Here is an 18,846-nt window from a genome sequence, read left to right as displayed (position 1 = left end):
GTAGGGCTCGACGCGCAGGCGCAAAGCAGCCCGCTGGTTACTGAGGCACCTTGGCCTTTAGGGCGTGGTCCTCTAGCAGGGAGGGGCCGAGGGAAGGGAAGTCCGAGACCGAGTAGGGGCCTGGCTTGCTGCTGGGATGTAGGCTAATCCCGGAGCACTAAATCCTGCGCTGCGCGGGCGTGAACATGGCGCAGGCGCGGTTGGGGTGCGAGGATGGCTCCTTGCAGCTGGAGACTTCTTCCCTAAGGTGATACCCTTCGGCTTTTCACCTGGCGACTAAAGTCAAATTAAGGAAACTAGAAATGCGACCGCATGGTTCCTGCATGATACAACAGTACTGAAATTGCGTGGAATTCTTGCATCTTGGGGGCAAGAATGGGCGCCGAATGGTAGCGTGGTTGGAGTAGCCACTTCCTCCTCCGGGCGCGGTCGGCACCTTGTAATTAGGTCACTCGTAGGCGGAGGAGGGTGTACCTGTTGGGGGAAGGCCGCGCGGTGCACCTGATTCCGCCCCCCGCACACACCTGTCCCCAGGCCTAGATTCCGGCCCAACAGCTGGGGCCTCGTAGCACTCCTGGCTCCGCACGCACCGCGAAGCCTCTCCCCTTGTAGCGTCTCTCCCCAGGTGTGCGTCTCCCTCCGACTCCAATTATTCCAGGGAAGGAGAAACGCTCCCCCCAAACTCTCTCTCAGAGTGGGTAAACGCTCCGCCCACTCTGGCCTTCATTCTCAAGGGAAAGCTGCGAGGAGGTGAACGCACCCGTCCTGCCCGCGACCCTGTTAGAAGCAGCTAAGATCCCCGCTTTAAAGAAAGCTCAGATACCTTAGGATCGGACCTCCGTCTGGCTATGAATCTCTTTGAGATTTATTAAATGTTTTCACATTTCGTTGTCCCTGCATTCACAGAAATACTTGGCTCCGTAGAGTGCCAACTATGTGCTAGATCCATGCCTGGGAGACAGAAGGATCACCCAGACAGACAAAATATCTTACCCTGGTGGCACATGTATTCTCCCAACAGTATTTCCTAGAATGGTCTGGGGACAGATAGGCAGAAGAGCTATTATGGTGTCCACAGCACCTGAGAGACAGCTTTCTAAAGGACATTAAACCTCAAAGGGCAAGGCCAGAGCTGGACCTAGTCCCTGTCTTCTAGACTGCTTACCCCCCCATAGCAGCTGACCCAAGCACGCAGCAAAGTGCTGGAGGAGAGCTCTCACTCAGCAACCCTGAGAACGTCAGGCCGACCTCCGGACGACAGACAAGGCTGTAGAAGACCGCGGAGGGTAGATCAGTCAATATGGGACTAAAAATTCTTCATCCAAAGACAGCCTGTTTGGCGAAGCTGACTGACTTGGTCTACCCCGGAGCTGGAAATTGCAATTTCGCTTTCCCAGTTTCTGACTATGTTTTGCAATTAACATCCTCAAACACAGAGGAGTAAGAGTTAAGATCATGTGGAATGAACGGAGGGAAAAAGAGCATCACTTGGTGTCCATAATTATAAAGACATGCCCAGTGTGCTATCTTATTCACCACTGCCCTGTATTTGTGTGAAAAGTGGTCCTGTCTCATAAGGCAAGAAGCAGACTGGCACTCAAAAAAGAGAAGGGACTTGCCCAAGGTACTGCTCAGGATTTAAAACTTCATACTTCCAAGTGCAAGGTGTCAGCCACACTCACACAACTGACCTCTAAAGATTGAAATATGGAGCAAGGTCAGTATAATTACCCTTTGCCTGACTTTTCTTATCTAAAAAGATGGGGGTGATGTTAGTTTGGCAGATTAAAAAGTACTGAGTGCCCAATATGTGCTAAAATTATAATAAGTGGGTTTTTCCAAAATGCTGTGAGCTCCTTGTTGGTAGCATTAATGTAGGTATTATTTTCTCTTGACGCATATGACCTGGCTCACCACCACCACAAAAAGGGAAGATATAATTATATATACTTAAAACATCCTGCCAAATAATTAGATGCCATGACTTAACATCTTAAGGAATGAATTCTAGGAAGCTCTTATTAGCATTCAAGCAGTGAAGTAAAGCATATATGATTATAAACAGTACAGAACTAAATCAGAATATCATTTTCTTAGAAGAATTTTTTTTTTTTGCTCTGTAGAATTGAAAATAGCCAATGGATCTGAAAATTCAGCTTGATTTATCTGATCTTGGCTAATTAGACCTGTCTCAATTCTAGAGCTGAGGAATACCTGAAACAAAAAATTAAAAGCAAGCTGAAAAGAACTGTCCTTTTTATTTCTTGGCAAAAACCAGAGGATGAATAAAGCAAATATGCTAAAAAGATCTTTGCCAAGATGGCAAATTCAGTATACAGTGAGTCTGAGTGTTGCCTAAACATAGCTACAAATAAAAATCATCTGATGACAGGGGCAGGGTATGAGGAAGATAACCTTGAGCAAATAGCTTTATAAAAGGCACTCTTAGTCAAGGTATAAAAATTGACATTAAACTTCCCTGGTGACTCAGATGGTAAGGAGTCCACCTGCAATGCAGGAGACCTGGGTTCAATCCCTGGGTTGGGAAGATCCCCTGGAAGAGGAAATGGCAACCCACTACACTATTCTTGCCTGGAAAGTCCCATGGCTGGAAGAGCCTGGCAAGCTACAGTCCACGGGGTCGCAAAGAGTTGGACATGACTGAGCGACTACATTTCTTTCTTTCTTCCTATGGAGAAGAAATGAGACGTATTTTATTTGTTGGTACTTCTCCTGGCCTTGGGTTAGGTTTATTTTGTTGTTTCTTTCAGTTCTCTGATGTCTGAATTTACTAAGACAGAAAGTTGAGCTGTATAGGTAAGAAATAGCATCTGGCATCAGATGGATCAGCTTTGAATTCTGGTTCTGCAACTGCCTAAATGTGTAAGGTTAGGTAAGCTATCTAACTTTTCTGAGTTTTCTAATCCATAAAGTGGGAATCATTTTAATAGCCAAATAAGAGGATTTTCCTGAGAATTAAATGAAATTATAGACGTAATACACCAGAAAGTATATAATAAATATCCAGTAAGTATTATTTCTAAGTGGTCTCTGATTCTAAATATCCTTTAGTGTCAGTTGGAGCCCTTCAATGCCTGCCATGAAATACATTCTGGTCTTTGGAAACAGAACATAACTATCAAAAACACCAGATAGGGATTCCCCGGTGGTCCAGTACTTAGGACTCTACGCTTCCACTGTGGGGGGCACAGCTTCAATCCCTAGTTGGAAACTAAGATCCCGCAAGCTGTGTGTCTTATAGGTTTTTCCACACAATACCATTGTGGAAAATGAGGAAGTGGGAGGAAGTCCAAGGAAAGAGAGTAGAGATGGAACAAAAACTACATCCTCTCTCTTTCCCTGCCAGCAAGCAAATGATCAGAAAGTTTGTTGTACAAAGAGTAAGTCACTTAGGAATGAATCCAGGAATTAATTCAGTTCGTCAGTCCTATGCTCCTCTCAGCTAGAATCTTCTACCTGAAAAAGGTGCCATATCTGACAACACGCTCTTTGCAGCAAGGCCTTCTATGCCCCAGAAACCTCAAAACAGACCCAGGAAGTCAACAGCTTAGTGGCTCTGCCTGTGAGAAGCCTGCCAAGCTCTGATTGACTGGGCCTGCCCAAGGATTTCTGCACCTAGGATATGCAATGATGCTTTCGCATCTATCCCTATTCCTCTCCTTCCTGGTTTCCCCCCAAAATTAAATTTATATTGCCATTTCACCTGAAATTAGAATTCGATAGATGTGGCCCAAATTTTGTGACCAGGAACTTTGCCATAGAAATAAATCAGCCATTTTCCTTAGCTACTGCAGTTTGGCTAAAGAAAAAAGAGAAATGACCATGTCCCCCAGGAATGTCCATGACATCCAGATACCATTCTCAGTTACAGAGAAAATATTTTTTTCTGTTAAAGGGAAAAAAAAAAAATCTGAAATGAAAAGAAAATGTCATCACTCTGAAAGGCTGGGTAAACCTGAAGAATACTGTCATCAACTTTGCAGTTATTAAAAATCTTATCATAGAAGTATGTTTATTGACAGAACATTATTTGCAAGATATTTTAAGTGAAAAAAGTGCCTTTATAAAATAGCATGTATGATCTAGTCCTAATTTTATTAAATATATACTATAAATATCTGATTATAAGAGGCTTTAGAAAGATATACAGTGAAGTATTAATAACAGCAGTTGCTTCTAGTGAGCAGAATTGTTTTTTTATTTATTTATTTTGGCCATTCCAGCAGCTCCAGGCCTCCTTGCAGTGGAGGCACAGAGTCCTAACCATTCAACCATCAGGGAACTCCCTTTTATTTTCTTTTTACTTCATTCTCCTGTAATGAAAACATTGCTTTTATAATTGTGAAAAGAAAATCATATTATCTGAGTAAACATGACAAAGCACCTTTTAGGGGAACTGCAAGCCCAAAGTACGTGTAGCCAACAGTTCTAGTAAATATTCCACTGTGCCCTGGAATACTACTCAAGGGCCCCCACTTTCTTGTGAAAAGAAGTCTTGTCTCTCCTGTGACCTTCTCAAAAGTTCTCACAAAGTATTTCAATATGGCCTTTTTCCTGCCTTACCTCTCACTCAAAGCTCTTCTCCTCAGCTCTGTGGACCCCTTCTTCCCCCAGACCAATGCTGTGCTCATCCATTCCATTCCTACTTTGACCTCTTTGTTCAGCCTGTCCTTGCTCTCCAGATAGCCCCTTGTAGCTATATGAACCCTACTCAAGCCCTGCGTCCTCTGAGGAGTCTTCTCTGAGGACTCTAGATTTCTCTTGATTGGGAGTTCCTAGCCCCAGAATCTAGTGGAACCTCAGAGAGACCTGGCACTTGTCAGAGTAGAGATGTATGAATAGAGGACTTATTGGTGAGCCCACGGGAGGTGTTCCCTAAAGCCTCCTGCAAACACTGCCAAGGAGGGGGACATTTTGCGGGAGGCCAGAGTAAAAAAATCTTGTTCTTTGTTTTCCAGATTAACAGTTCATCAGGGCTCTAGCTTCATGCTAGGCAAAATTTAGAAATCAGATTCCCCAAAGAAAGTGGATTTGCAAGCATGCTGCTGCTGCTGCTGCTAAGTCGCTTCAGTCGTGTCCGACTCTGTGCAACCCCATAGACGGCAAGCATAGAGGCATCTAAACAGGGCTTTCAAGTTAATTTGCAAAAATAGAATAGGACCATACTGCTCTCCTGTCTGATGGAAAGAAACAAACTTTCCCCTTACAGAGTGTTTGTGCTCTAAACACCAGGTAAGGAGACCCCTTGATTACCATGAACTTATGTGCTCCTCTTTAAGTTCTCATTGTGGTGTATGGTAGTGGAATTGGTTCCACAAACAGGAGAATGACCAGTGTGTGCAGAAAAGAGAAAACTGATGGATAATGTAGTGCCAGCATGTTGACGGTTGTTTCTTAGAGGAAGGATGTTTATCAGCTGTCTCTATCTTTGGAGGAACAAGCAAGAGGAAATGAACTGCTGTCCTGTAGTAACAATTATTAAGTGAAAGTTGTTCAGTTGTGTCCGATTCTTTGTGCCCCCATGTACTATACAGTCCATGGAATTCTCCAGGCCATAAAACTGGAGTGGGTAACCTTTCCCTTCTCCAGGGGATCTTCCCAACCCAGGGATCAAACCCAGGTCTCCTGCATTGCAGGCAGATTCTTTACAAGCTATGCCACAAGGGAATTCTAAGAATACAGGAGTGGGTAGCGAATCTTCCCAACCCAGGAATCAAACCGGGGTCTCCTGCATTACAGGCAGGTTGTTTATCAACTGAACTATCAGGGAAGCCCAACAATTATAAAGCCAGCATTAATTAAGCACTTACTATGTGTCAGGTACTCTTCTAAATGTTTTATATGTATTATATAATTTATTCCTCACCACTCATGCTGCTGCTGCTGCTGCTAAGTCGCTTCAGTCGTGTCCAACTCTGTGTGACCCCATAGACGGCAGCCCACCAGGCTCCCCCGTCCCTGGGATTCTCCAGGCAAGAACACTGGAGTGGGTTGCCATTTCCTTCTCCAATGCATGAAAGTGAAAAGTGAAAGTGAAGTCGCTCAGTCATGTCGGACTCCTAGCGACCCCATGGACTGCAACCTACTAGGCTCCTCCGTCCATGGGATTTTCCAGGCAAGAGTACTGGAGTGGGGTGCCATTGCCTTCTCCGCACCACTCATGAGGCAGGTACTATTATATAATATCCTCTTTTTACAGATGATGAAACTGAGGCACAAAGGGATTAAGTAACTTGTATAATGTAAAATAACTGGTATTAAGTACCCAAACTCTTAACTCCTGGAGAGCCTTTAGCATCAGATCACGAGTAATTTTCACAAAAGGAAGAACTTGACCACTCAACCACCTGACATTTTCAATGCCTAACTGTCTCCAAGAATAGAGTCCTTAAAGACTGCAGGGAGTGGCCTGTGGTTCAACCCACCACATCAATCCTACTCCCTAAATACGTCCATCCCATCTCCTCCTCCACTGTCTCCTTGTACTGTGCCCTTCTGCTCTCCTTCCTTCTGATGTACTCTCTTGTTCTCTTTCTTTCTCTACTGTTCCTTCATTTCCAGCCTGTTGGGATAACCCGTAGGCACCGTCTGGCTGCTCTTATGGCAGTCAGGGGCTTCCTTGGAGGCTCAGTGGTAAAGAATCCGCCTGCCAATGTGGTTGATCCCTGGGTCAGGAAGATCCCCTGAAGAAGGAAATGGCAACCCACTCCAGTATTCTTGCCTGGGAAATCCCATGGACAAAGGAGCCTGGAGGGCTACAGTCTCTGGGGTTGCAGAGTCAGACGTGACTTAGTAACTCAATAGTGACAACAAATGGCAATCAGAGTCAAATAGGCTTCTGGTCCCTGAGCTACACCTTTTCAAGCCATCTTCTTTGGGAATAAAGTCCTTTCCATTCTTAGGCTGAGCACTGGCAGCCTAAAAAGCAATGAGAAGAAAAAAAGACTAAATTATTCTGCAAACAAATTGCCCAGCTCATTCCCCATGTCAGGGAGTATTAGTTGCCCAGATTGGTTTGTCCTGCCTTTAAGTCAAGTAAAAAACACAATGTGGACTGCACTGTCCTCCTCCCAGGAGCCAACTGAAGTGCAAGGAAAGCTGGGCTCATCTCCACTTCTGCCATCAACAGTCTGTATGACTGAGTACATCCTTTCCTACTGGTTTCCCCATTCAACAAGGTAGAGATTAGACTATACTGGCGAGTTCTCAAATTATTTGTGGGTGAATTCAGGGGGCCCCATCAATTCCTAAAGGATAATGTATAGGAATTTTTTTAATTAAAATTTTTATTGATAATTTTAGATTCATATGCAGTTGTAAGAAATACTAGAGATCCCAGTTTCCCAGTGGTAACATCTTGTACTGTTCAGTTCAGTTCAGTTCAGTCGCTCAGTCATGTCTGACTCTTTGCGACCCCATGAATCACAGCACGCCAGGCCTCCCTGTCCATCACCATCTCCCGGAGTTCACTCAAACTCAGTCCATCAAGTCGGTGATGCCATCCAGCCATCTCATCCTCTGTTGTCCCCTTTTCCTCCTGGCCCCAATCCCTCCCAGCATCAGAGTCTTTTCCAATGAGTCAACTCTTCACATGAGGTGGCCAAAGTACTGGAGTTTCAGCTTTAGCATCATTCCTTCCAAAGAAATCCCAGGGCTGATCTCCTTTAGAATGGACTGGTTGGATCTCCTTGCAATCCAAGGGACTCTCAAGAGTCTTCTCCAACACCACAGTTCAAAAGCATCAATTCTTTGGCGCTCAGCTTTCTTCACAGTCCAACTCTCACATCCATACATGACCACTGGAAAAACCATAGCCTTGACGAGATGGACCTTTGTTGGCAAAGTAATGTCTCTGCTTTTCAATATGCTATCTAGGTTGGTCATAACTATTCTTCCAAGGAGTAAGCATTTTTTAATTTCATGGCTGCAGTCACCATCTGCAGTGATTTTGGAGCCCAAAAAAATAGTCTGACACTGTTTCCACTGTTTCCTCATCTATTTCCCATGTACTGATGGGACCAGATGCCATGATCTTCGTTTTCTGAATGTTGAGCTTTAAGCCAACTTTTTCACTCTCCTCTTTCACTTTCATCAAGAGGCTCTTTAGTTCCTCTTCACTTTCTGCCATAAGGGTGGTGTCATCTGCATATCTGAGGTTATTGATATTTCTCCCAGCAATCTTGATTCCACCTTGTGCTTCTTCCAGTCCAGCATTTCTCATGATGTACTCTGCATAGAAGTTAAATAAGCAGGGTGACAATATACAGCCTTGACATACTCCTTTTCCTATTTGGAACCAGTCTGTTGTTCCATGTCCAGTTCTAAACTGTTGCTTCCTGACCTGCATATAGGTTTCTCAAGAGGCAGGTCAGGTGGTCTGGTATTCCCATCTCTTTCAGAATTTCCCACAGTTTATTGTGATCCACACAGTCAAAGGCTTTGGCATAGTCAATAAAGCAGAAATAGATGTTTTTCTGGAACTCTCTTGCTTTTTCGATGATCCAGCAGATGTTGGCAATTTGATCTCTGGTTCCTCTGCCTCTTCTAAAACCAGCTTGAACATCTGGAATTTCACGGTTCACGTATTGCTGAAGCCTGGGGTGGCGGCCGGGAGGAGCTACCCCACAATGGGGATATTGATATTCATAAAATGTATCTATCTTATTCAGATTTTCCCAGTTTTACATGCATTCATTTGTGTAGTTGTTGGTGAGTGTTTGTGTATTTACTGCTATACAGTTGGGAATTTTCTTTTTCATGTGTTTTCTGGGGAAGGGCTCTCCAGTAACAGAGATGCAAAAGGGGGGTTGGTTCCCAGCTCTGGGAATTCTAGAAGACCACACCCCAGACCTCTATAGCTCTCTGTTCCAACAGCAACACTTAATTAGGACTTACCACATGGCACGAATAGGAATGTATGTGGGGGAGAGTTGACAGAAAGAGACGCAGGGAGAGCAGGAAAACCGAGAGGTGTAGAACACAGGTCACTGAGCTATGCTCCAGCAGGGAAGACAGTCCGACAGGTAAACAAGTCATTCATTAGACATTTATAGAAGAGAGATGGCCTTGTTGCTTGAGGCAGCTTGGTAAGTATTTCCATGAAGCTGATGCTTGAGCTACATGTTAAAAAAATAGTCCAGAATTCTTCAGCAGAGAACTGTTAAAATCCATTCTCTCTCGTTTTAAAAATTCATTCCTTCTTAAATCATATCTATTCTAGATATTTTGGAGAAAACATAAGAAAACATGCCTACATTTGTTTATTCTACAATATTAAGGTGTCAGATTCTTCAACTCCTGTGTGTTGGTGTTGGAGCCAATGGATTTTTTCCCCCTGAGCCTATTTTCCACTGTCTTGTCCAAATTGGATACCAGATCCTGCTGACTTAGTTTGAGAAAGGCATTTTATCTCTGACGCCACGATCACATCAGAGCTTATATTTAAAGCATGAGTGATGATAAGAGACCGCAGCTAAATCCTCGGCCCTGTCCCATGTCTAGAGCACCCTCTTCCTCTCTACCAAAGGCTTTGGACGCCAATCCTAGTGCAGTGGCTGGTGGGAATCAGAGTTGGCCAGAGCCACGAGCAAAACATCTCTGCTCTCCAACCATTTCTCCAATCAGTGGGACCTCCTTTTCCACAAGGGCTCATCAGAAATCCTCAGGGGTGGGTGCCCTGGCTCCCCCATGCCTGCCCTCCCCAGGTTCAACAGTTGGCTCCCTTGTGTTGGCTCTGACTTAGGCACCCTTTGGGGTCTTTTCTCTATATGGATTTCAGGTCCACATCAGACTGCTTAGTTCCCAGTGCTGTTCTCAGGAAGATCATTCTCTCTGCTGGAGCCATCCCTCTGCCAGGAAGATCACAATCCTTCTGTCAAGCCCACTCTTTGAAGAGCCCGCTAGAAGCCTGATTCAAGGCACTACTTCTTAGATCCTCTGTATCCTCAAGTTATTTAACCCCCTAAACTTCAGTATCTTCATCTGTAAGACAGGGATCATAATACTGCCATTCTCATAGGGTTATTTTAAGCTTTAAATAAATTAGCCCATGTAAAGCTCTTAGCAGATGACAAGTATTCCATCTACATTAGCTACTATTATTAAAATCCATTTTTATAGTAAAATTATGATTGTAAAGGAATTAATGATCACTGTAGAAAATTTGTGAACTACTTAAGTGTTTAGGAAAAAATAATTGTGACACCTGGGGAACAATAAATCATTTTGATGTATAATCTTCCCAGTTTTCTGTGTGTGTGTGTGTGTACATATATATACCAACAGGAAATTTTAAAAAACTGGGTTTATATTTGTCTGTTCTGTAACCTGTTTTATTCATCTGATACATAGTATTTTCTCACATATTTAAATACTCTTAGAATATTTTGAAAAGACTACCTTTTTTCAAGCATAGGGATGTAACCAAATTTATCCAACGAATCACTTAGTTTGGTAGTTTCCTATTTTTATATTTATAAATACAATGATAAATTCTTGTTCATAAATTTTTATGTGCATCTCTGTCTATTCCTTAAGATAAATATTTAGAAACAGAATAACTGTGCCAATTATTAATAGCTCCAGTGACATTTCTGGAACTGTTTTTGTTTTATGCTAATGTCAGGTACACAGAATTGGATTAACCACAACCCTTGGTTTGTGACATTATGATAATTGTTACTGGATGGCATGATTTTGTTAATTTAGGTGGTAAATTCATCTTAATAATGTAATCAGTACCTGTTAATTGACAACCCAAAACAAAAACTAGGACTTCAACAATAACCAGTATTTAACTCATAAGGCCTTCCCCCTCATTTCCCTGTGCTCCCCAACCAAGAGGACCATCCTGCTGCAGATGTTCGTGTTACCTGGGTTTACTGTATTTTGTAATTTTAAAAAATTGTTCTTAGCTTTATTTTTTTTTAATTTTTGTTTATTTATTTTTGGCTGTGCTCAGTCTTGGATGCTGCGCATGGGCTTTCTCTAGTTGCAGCGAGCTGGGGCTACTCTCTAACTGTGGTGTGCGGGCTTCTCTTACTGTGGTGCACAGGCTCTAGAGCACAGGCAGGCTTCGGTAGCTGCGGCACATGGGCTTAGTTGCCTGTGGCATATAGCGTCTTCCCGCAGCAGGGACTGAACCCGTGTCTCCTGCACTGGCAGGCAGACTTTTAACCACTGCGGAAGTCCTGTTCCTAGCTTTATAAAAAGGATGTCATGTTGTATGTAATCTTTCAGGACTTTTTTCTCCACTTAATATTACTTTGCTAAAAAATCCATCTGTATCATTACATTCCACTGTAGTTCATTTTGGCTGGTGTAAAATACCCCAGTGCATAAATACACCAGAGTTCACCACTCACTCTCCTGCTCATGGGCAAGTACATTGTTGCTAAGATTTAGGTCTTGTTCACATTGCTGCTGTGAACATAACTGTAAATGTCCCCTGCGGTACTTGTACAAGAGTTTGTCTGTGGAACCAGTTTATACTGCCTCCAGCTGTAGATGAGAGAGCCTCTGGATCTACATCCTTTGCTATATCATGGATCCGTCTTGTCAGATTGCTTTCCAGTTGGCTGGGTCAATCTACCTCCTTCTAGTAATATATAAGAATGCCATTTCCCCAAACTCTTTCTGACCCTAGAGATCAAGTTTTTGACCATTTAACAGGAAGAAAAGAAAAGAAAATCTCCCTACTGTTTAACTCTGTGGCAAGGTACTGATTCCACTAAAAGCTGAGAGAGAAGGGGTTTGGCTCAGAGAACTGTTTCCAGCCTGATAACTTCAGTGACATTTCTGGGACTGAATCCCCAGTGGCTCAGCTGCTTTCCCATGTCCTAAAAGAGGTGACACAGTGGCACAGAGGGGATGAGGGGGGCCAGGATGGGAAACGAGCCCAGTTTACCACAGTGTGTGTTTGTCTCTTGGTCCTGGCCTCTGCCAGCGTCACATGACTCCTCCTTGATGAAGCAGGCAGTATCTCTCCCCACCCCCTCCCAAGAAATGCCAAGATAGTGCTACCCTTTGTTATTTGAATTGAGAAATTTAAACCTCTTTCCCTGCTCTGCAGTAAAAAGAACTTTCTATTTTGGGCTTAGTGGCATAGCCAGAACCAAGCAGAGAGCAGCAGGCTGTAGCATGAGTTAATAGTCTTCCTTCAAGGAGAGAACTCACATGCAAACAGAAGGACCTTGCAAAAAAATGTCATCTGCATAGCAACATGCAGCGTGTTTTCTGCTGACAGATACATTTCAAGGTTCGAAATCAAACATTATCTAACCTTCAGAGTAAGCTGATGAATGAATCCTGAACAATCAGGTTTCTTAAGTCACACCAATTTATCAGGATCCCCTCTGTGTACCTAATACTGGGTATTGTCAGGGAGGAGAATTTTGTCTTTAAGGGGAATTCTAGCCACCAAAAATTATACTAATTTGAGTATAAACATTTACCTAAAAATATGCTTTCCTCTGCTAGTCCACTTCTCTGTCTGAGATCTCCACATGAGTGTAGGATCCTGGGTCTCCAGAAGTACACAGAGATCATGTTTGCAAGAGAAGCAATCTATTTAAACCACTGGCATCTGTTAGCACAAAACCACAGCCTGGAAGACTAGGACAGATGACCTAACATCCTCTCTTTTGTCGAACTGTTTCTTATGGGAATTTTCAAATATGTACAAGAGGAGAAATAATAATCTAATAAATTCTCATGTACCTATCACCTGGGGCTTCCCAGGTGGCACTAGTGGTAAAGAACCTGCCTGTCAATTCAGGAGACAAGACAGACACAGTTTCAACCCCTGGGTGGGGAAGATACCCTGGAGAAGGGCATGGCAGCCCACTCTAGCGTTCTTGCCTGGAGAACCCCCTGGACAGTCCAGGGGGGCTACAGTCCATAGGGTCACACAGAGTCAGACACAACTGAAGCAACTTAGCCTGCATACACACACACCTATCACTTGGCTTCAGTGATTATCAATGTATGGCACTCTTGTTGCATCAATACCAACCTCTATTTTAAAATCAATTTAAAGCAAGTCAGAGATACTTTCATAGTTAAATACTTCTGTATTTATCTGTAAGAAATAAGACTTTTTTCAATAACTACTGTATCACACTTTTTTTATCAATTCCTTTTTTTTTTAAAGCAGTAATTCCTTACTGTTATCTGGTATCCAGTCAAAAGTCCTATTACCCTAATTTTCCTAAGAATCTTCCTGTAATGCTTTATTCTAGTCAGGAACCAAACCATGTCATTTGTGTTTGTTGATACGTCACTTGATACTTCTAAAAAATTTAATTTATAACAGTTTCCCTTTCTTATTGCTCTACTCTTTGGGATTGTTGAAGATAATGGGTCTTTTAGTTACTACTGCTATGTAACACAGAGAAGGCAATGGCACCCCACTCCAGTACTCTTGCCTGGAGAATCCCAGGGACGGGGGAGCCTGGTGGGCTGCTGTCTATGGGGTCTCACAGAGTCGGACGCGACTGAAGCGACTTAGCGGCAGCAGCAGCTGTGTAACAACTCACCCCAAACTTCGTGGCATCAAACCACCACCAATTTGTGTTCATGAATTCTATGTGTCAGGAATTCATAAAGGGGACCATCACAGTGGCTTCTCTCTGCTTTTAGCTGTGTGGGCCTCAGCTGGGGAGATTCGAAGTCTGGTGATGACTTCACAAGTGGGAGCTAGAAGCATCGAAGGCTTGTTCTTGCACATGTCTGATGTCAGAGCCTGGAGCACTCAAAAACTAGGACCGCTGGCCCCAGTACCCACACTCAGCCTCTCCACATGGCATGGCTTTCCTCAGCATTGTCAGACTTCTTACACAGCAGTTGAAGGCTCTGAGTGCAAGGAAGTGTTCCGGCCAACAGGGTGGATGCTGTATCACTTTTTATGACCTAAACCCCAGAAATCAGTGTCACTTTTGCTGTGTCCTGTTGGTTTTTGGAATGACTCACTAGCTCACCCAGACTTGAGGATCGTGAAATCAGTCTCCACCTTTAGAGAGGCAGGGGCAGAGTTCCAGAAGAGCATGTGGGATGGGAGATATGTTGCTCTACTTGGTGATTAGGATGGCCAGTCAAGCCTGCCTTTCCTAGACCGACCAGCAAACAGTGGAGAAACGCAGCAGAGAGACAGAGAGAAGTCTATTTGTTCACAGGGCTGTGTGCTACAGTTGTGTGGACTGTGCCCTGAACAACAGAGAGGGCCAGGGGGACTGTAACCCAGCTCCACTTCCCACACCTGCGCCTGACTGTGGGGCTGTACCTTCAGGAAGAGGCGCATTTCTAATACACATAAGACGTCGTATGGGGAAGAGCTGTCTGAATGGATGGTAGATCACTCAACCTGGGAATTCCCTGGCAATTCAGTGGTTAGAACCCTGCACTTTCACTGCAGAGGGCACTGGTTTGATCCTTGGTCAAGGAACTAAGATCCCACAAGCCTTGAGGCTTGGCCCCGCCCCACCCCCAAAAAAGATCAGTTTAACTTAAGCTTGAAAAAAAAGTGAACGTGTTAGTTGCTTAGTCATGTTTGGCTCTTTGTGACCTACTAGATTCCTCTGTCCATGGGTTTCTCCAAGCAAGAATACTGGAGTGGGCAGCCATTCCCTTCTCTAGGGGATCTTTCTGACCCCAGGACCAAATCCGGGTCTCCTGTACTGCAAGCAGATTCTTTACCTTCTGAGCCACCAGAGTACTTATTGAACACATGCTAATTTGGAGAATGTTAGGTCTTTTTTTTTTTTTTGGTTTAAGTTGTACACACAGTTGACCAAGAAATATCTCAAAAAAATAAAAATTATATATTATTTATTTATTTATATATTGGTTGTGCTGGGTCTTCATTGCCATGCACAGGCTTCTCATTGAGGTGGCTTCTTTTGTTGCCAAGCATGGGCTCTAGGGCAAGTGGGCTCAGTAGTTGTGGCACATGTACTTAATTCCTCCTCGGCATATGGGATCTTCCTGGAATCAGGGATTGAACCTGTGCCCCTGCATTGGCAGGCAGATTTCTTATCCACTGTACCACCAGGGAAGTCCCCAAGTTAGTTTTTTTAAATGGTGAAAGTTTTTAGTGCTAGGTACTTTATGACTGCATTGGTCTAGGATGATCTAGACCTATATCTGAAGAAGTCAAGACGCTGTTTTCCCATGACTGAGGGCCCAGTCCGACCCATCCACTGCCACCCTTGGCTGGATGCAAAAAGTGGATGCAGGATTTATGAGAAACCAGACCAAACAGAACTGAGGATTTGGCAAGGCTCAGGGCACTTCATTTCATTTTTTTTTTTTTAACTTATTAGGCCTTTGGTGCTGAGTGTTAATCACACTTTTCAGTTCACAGGACATTATACTCTTAACTGGTCCATACAAGGCTGCACTTTTAAGTATACACACATTTATTTCCTCTTATGCCCATTTCTCACTCCTGTTCTTCCCACAAGCAACTGCTATATTTCTTTATTGACCCTGCTGTGTGGCATGCAGGATTCCGACCAAGGATCAAACCATGCCCTCTACAGTGGAAGAACAGAGTCTTAACTACTGGACCCCCAGGAAAGCCCCATGCAACCATTTTAATATCTTTAATTCTATTTTTGGCTTGTATGTGTTCAAGGGAGTGTGTGTTGTCTGGTTTGCATGCATTTTAATTTACATCATTGACTTTGTGATATAGATCTTATCGTATCTTACTTTTTCCACTTTGCACTTCATTTTTGAGGCCCATCCACACTGCCATGCCCACTCCAGTCTGCCATTCCTGATTGCTGCAGACACTCTACCACACACACACACTGCACGTGGCCTCTCTGCTCCCCATTAAACGGGCACTCCCAGAGCTTACAGCTTCCCACCCCCCAAAACAAAGATGCCATGGGACTTCCCCGGCTTTCCAGGAGACTCTGTGTTTCCAATGCAGGGGCTGTGGGTTCTCTGGTTGGGGAACTAAGATTCCCACACACTGCATTGTATGCCCAAATAAATAAATCAACTATACTTCAATAAAATACACTAAAAACAAGAAATTATAATGTCATCTGAGATGACTAATCAAGAAGAAATGGACCCAAATTAAGGCAAGGGAGATTTAATTTGGGTCCTGATGAAGTATTTTATAAAAGAGGAAACACAGATTGGACTAGCCATGGGCAGGAGGATGAGGACGTCAACTCATTCCAAAGCCCTTCAAGCAACAGACAGAGCAGGAGACCTTGTGTAGTCTAGACAGGACGCATGCTGTCTGCAATCAGGGGAAGGCCAAGGTGCCTTTCAGATCAGGTAACACCCCTGCAGAGTGGCTAGATGCTCTAGGGAGCAGGATTTTTCATTTTTAATAACTGAACAAGAACCTCTTCCTAGAGGAAAAAGGAGAGCTGAGAGCCTGGCTAGGATTCCAGGAGCTCAGACTACCTGTTCCGTCTGCTGTCTGGAAGCCCTGGAGTGTGGGCCTGTTCACTACTCACTTTCTTAACCACTCACGGGGCCAAGGGAAGGGGAATCTTAAAATATTAATGTCCATTTAGCAGAAGAAACTTTCGAATCATCCAGTCTTACCTGTTGTGTCACAACCATGTTTGCCAATTATCCATGCAGAACTGCTATGAAAGGTTTCTACTAAAGAAAACTTCCTGGAGGTATTGAACAATGTTGGACATAGAAGAAAGGAGATCACAGTAGTACCCAGTGAGCTTCTAGGAGAACACAGATAAGCAGGTCTAGCCTAGTAACCAGCAGCTCCCCAGTTCTCAGCGGGGGCCCAGCACACACACGAGAAAGTATCCCCCTGTTGCCTCAGCCAACAGCTAGGAAATCCTAGCTCTGCATACCAAGCTCCTTAAGCAATGATAAATCTGCTTCACTTCCTCCTTTATTTTCTAACCAAGAGTTGCAGTTTCTGTGTGGAGGCCAGAAAAGACTGACGACGTCATGACTTTCTCACAGCAGTTCGCTCCGTCATCTTAGCAGTTGCTTAACAGGTAAGTCACTTTCTTTGAACTTCCTTTTGAAAGCCAAAACTAGAGATTATAGTTCTCAAACGGGGTACTCAATCTATCCCTTGATTCCTATCAGACTAAAACTTTCTAAACAAACCTCCAAGGTGCATCTCTAGGACCTGGGTGGAGGTAGGGAGCTGGCTGGTGGAACTGAGACCTGGCATATGCTGTGAGCCCTGCACGTTCAGGGCCTTTGGTAACCTTTATGATGATGCTCTGACCGTTTTCAGCAATAACATTTTCTAGAACTCTATGCTAAAAAGAGGTAAAGGGGCTACAGTGGCTACAGAAGACTTCTGGAAGCAACTTTACCTACTCAGAAGAGTCAGAACCGTGTTGTAGCCACACAAATAAGAAACAAGACTCAGGGTTGTGGGCACAGCCACCTGGGGACAGGTTTGTGGTCTCTACCACTTAGGAGGGCTTCCCTGGTGGCTCAGATGTTAAAGCATCTGCCTGCAATGCGGGAGACCCGGGTTCGATCCCTGGGTTGGGAAGATCCCCTGGAGAAGGAAATGGCAACCCACTCCAGTACTCTTGCCTGGAAAATCCCATGGAGGGAGGAGCCTGGTAGGCTACAGTCCATGGGGTCGCAAAGAGTCAGGACACGACTGAGTGATGACTGAATGACTTCCTTTCACTTTCGCCACTTAGGAATGAATTTCGGGACAACCATTGGTTAACAGAAGAACTGCTGCCAGTCCCACCCCTGTTTCCCTCCTTTCCCGCCTCCTCTCCCTTCTCAGAATCATTCTGAGACTAGATTATTTCTGTTTCCTGTGTGTGTGCTTAGTTGCTCAGTCGTGTCTTTGCAACCCCATGGACTGTAGCCCACCAGGCTCCTCTGTTCATGGGATTCTCCAGGCAAGAATACTGGAGCAGGTTGTCATTCCCTTCTCCAGAGGATCTTCTTGACCCAGGAATCGAACCCACATCTCCTGCATTACAGGCAAAGTCTTTACTGTCTGAGCAACCAGGAAAGCCCTATTTCTGTTTTACAGGAAGAAAAAGTATGTCTCCCCCTTAACTTCAGAATCAGTGTTGGTGACTGAAGCAAACTCAGCAGTTTCTGATGCATAAACCAACATTTAGATAATTAACCATCCCGTTGCAAGTCTTTTGAAAAATATTGGCTTACACTCTGATCTCCCATCTTTTAAAAATTTTATCATTCTTGGAAAATCATAGTACTCAGGGCTATGGAGTGAGGGGCTGGTTACATGGAACGTCCTGCCATGATGAGATTATTAATCCAATGAAAGAGACAAACCAGAGGTGAAAAAACTCTAGAAATAAAGATAAAAGACTCAGGTACATGCATAAGAAACTAAGCACAGCTCTGTAGAGTTAGTGTAGCCTTAGAGGCAGGTGGTGGACAGAATAGTGTATAATGCACAACAAAGAGAAATTACTGGACATACACATTTTTCTAGAAATAATTCATCACCATTTCTTTTTCACTACAATGCTCAACCCCAAATCTAAACATTGCTAATTCTGCCCTCTACATAAAGAGTGCTCATTTTAAAATTATGTATAATTTAAAACATATAAATAGTAGGCTTTTTATAAAGATAGTAATTATTCACTAACTTATATAGTGAATAATATAATGATTCCTCATGCACCCATTCTCCAGCATTAACAATCATCAACTCGTGGCCATTATTATTTTGTCTGCACACCCCCTCACACTAATTCCCCTCCATCCTGTGCCATTTAAAAATTTTGTTTGTTTGTTTGTTTTACTTTTGGCTGTGCTGGGTCTTCATTGCTGCGCACGCTTTTTCTCTAGCTGTGGCGAGTGGGGGTTCCT

General features: G+C 43.8%; 1 long non-coding RNA gene across 1 annotated transcript; it reads left to right on the top strand.

The window, feature by feature from the left end:
• The first annotated feature begins 7 nt into the window (after window positions 1–7).
• LOC113895367 lies at window positions 8–10,260 on the top strand. The gene is made up of 2 exons (XR_003511822.1): window positions 8–1,717; window positions 9,800–10,260. It is a non-coding gene; the product is annotated as an uncharacterized LOC113895367 (long non-coding RNA).
• Window positions 10,261–18,846: the final 8,586 nt, after the last annotated feature.

This window comes from Bos indicus x Bos taurus, chromosome 7 (assembly GCF_003369695.1).
Source record: "Bos indicus x Bos taurus breed Angus x Brahman F1 hybrid chromosome 7, Bos_hybrid_MaternalHap_v2.0, whole genome shotgun sequence".
NCBI lineage: Eukaryota > Metazoa > Chordata > Mammalia > Artiodactyla > Bovidae > Bos > Bos indicus x Bos taurus.
Note: the sequence above shows the minus strand (reverse complement) of the source record. Positions and strands in the feature narration are given on the sequence as shown.